Source organism: Cavia porcellus, unplaced genomic scaffold (genome assembly GCF_034190915.1).
Source record: "Cavia porcellus strain 051 isolate PalLab524CR breed Dunkin Hartley unplaced genomic scaffold, mCavPor4.1 scaffold_18, whole genome shotgun sequence".
Taxonomy (NCBI): Eukaryota; Metazoa; Chordata; class Mammalia; order Rodentia; family Caviidae; genus Cavia; species Cavia porcellus.
Genome location: NW_026947501.1, coordinates 65,173,643 through 65,176,007, shown reverse-complemented (window position 1 = coordinate 65,176,007; position 2,365 = coordinate 65,173,643).

Genomic DNA, 2,365 nt, shown 5'->3' with positions numbered 1-2,365 from the left:
CTTTGAGCTTCAGGTATTTTGTCTCAGCAACGAGTAAAAAGTAACTAAGACACTACCATAATGTCTATGTTCTTCAAAATAGTTAAGTATACCTTTACACACAATAATATCAAATGTAACAGTACAGTATAAAACCATTCAAAAGAAGGAAAGCATTATGAGACTTCAAAACCAAATAATAGGAAATGAACAATGGCTACTATAATATCTCATTTTCCTCAAAAAATTTGTCTATACCATCACACATAATAAAATCAAATAAACCACAACAGGATAGAACCAATCAAAACAGATGAACAAAAGTATGGTAGGACTTCAAAACAAGATGATAGTAAATCAGCAATGGCTACTATAATGTCTTGTTTTCTTCAAAATATCTATTCATACCATTACACATAATAAATTCAACAAAACAGAAAAAAACCAAGCAAACAAATGAATGAAATAATTATGACTTCAAATAAATAGGAAACCATAATAACCATAATATATCCCATTATGTTCAAAATAGCTGCCTCTACCATCTGATAGCATAGAATCTAATAGAACAAGCCAAACCTAACAAAACTGTGTAAACAATGCAAAAGTTCAAGATAAGACAATAGGAAATTGACAGTATTTTCCACCTTTCTCTCCCAGGTCTTTCCTCCTTTTTGCTCTTACATTAACTATTTTGCTTCTGGATTCCATTAATTCCTTCTGTTTCTTATGCTAGGGTCCATGTGTATGAGTTCGAACTGTTTCAGCCATGAATGTGATCTCCAGATGTGCCCATTTACCGAAAAGGGCCTTGAGATTATTCTACTTTGTAGCTGGGCAGCTTTCCACTGCATGAAAATACTTTATTTTTTGTTTGTTTGTTTGTTTTTTGTTTTTGAAGCAGGGTCTTGCAATGCAGTTCAGGCTGGCCTTTGGCTCATTTTGTAGCCCAGGATGGTCTTGAACTTGCAACCACTGTCCTGCCTCAGTCTCCTGAGTGCTAGGATTACAGGAATCATATCTTTCTTACTCATTCTGCAGTTGATGGGCAAGTTACTCTTGCTTTTTTTGGTCTCCTGTCACATGGAACAATTGTTTTTTATCCTTTGATTTTGAATTTCCTTTCCAGTTAAATGTGTTTCTTATCTACAGTATATTGATGGATCTTGTTTCTTGATCCACTCTTGCTGTGTTTCTTTTTATTGGTGACCTGAGGCCATCTACATTAGATATTACAGCATACATTGGTTTGTCTCTGCCCTATTACCTTCCTGTTGTTGGCCTTCCACTTTTCCCCTTCATTCAGTTTCCTTTCTTGCTTGGTGATCCTCCTCTGCTGCTGTTCCTGGATCCATGGTCATCTTTCTCTCTAGAATATTCTTTAGCACTCTCTGTTGGGTTGGTCTGGTAGTCATGAATTCCTTCAATCTTTATCATGGAAGTATCTTATTTTTCCACCAATTTTGAAAGATAGTTTTTCTGGGTAGATCAATCTGAGTTGGAAGTTGTTTTCTTTCAGGGTTTGAAACACTTCACTCCAAACTCTTGACTTGATGGTTTGTGATGATAAGTCTGTTGTGATTCTGATAGTTTTCCTTTAAAGGTGATCTGTCTCTTTTCTCTAACAGCTTTTAATATTCTATTCTTGTGCTGAATTTCTGGGGTCTTGATTATTATATGTCTGTGTGTAGATTTACTTTGGTGATGGCTAGTTGGAGTCCTATATGCCTCACTTAACTGCATGCCAGATCCATTTCCCATGTTTGGGAAGTTTTCTTCTATTACTTCTGTGAATGTCCTTTTAATTTCATTTGTGTTGACTCCTGCTTCTTCACCCACACCTGTCACTGTTAAATTATGCTTCTTTGCCTCATCTTTCAGCCATTGAGTTGCTATTTCCTGATTCCATGTTATTTTTAAGAGACCTTTATTTTCACAATCACTAGCTGCAATTCTATCTTCAAGGTTTGAAAGTCTATCTTTAGTCTCTTTCAAGTGGTTTTGCCAGCTTTTGATTGAATTTTTAATTTCCTGGATCTCTTTTTGAATCTGTTTCATGCACTGTAATTCCTTTCTACATCCATTCAAGGTTTCCATCATTTTCCTATGCTCCATTTTTGTCTATGTTTCCTTTAGACCTACTGAACAATTCTTTCAGTGTGCTTGTGATTTCTTCTTTTACCTAACACATTATTTCAGATTTGACTGCTTTTACAATCTCATAAGGTTGTTTTCTTACTTCAGTTGCTACCCTTTCAGGGATTTCAGGTGTGTGACTTCCATTTTCTTCCATGACTGTATCTCCCAGACTTATTCTGTGTGGAATAGAGGTCTCAGTTTGCCTTTTGCTCCTTGTCTTGACATTCTTGTTGGTTCCTCCCAACAA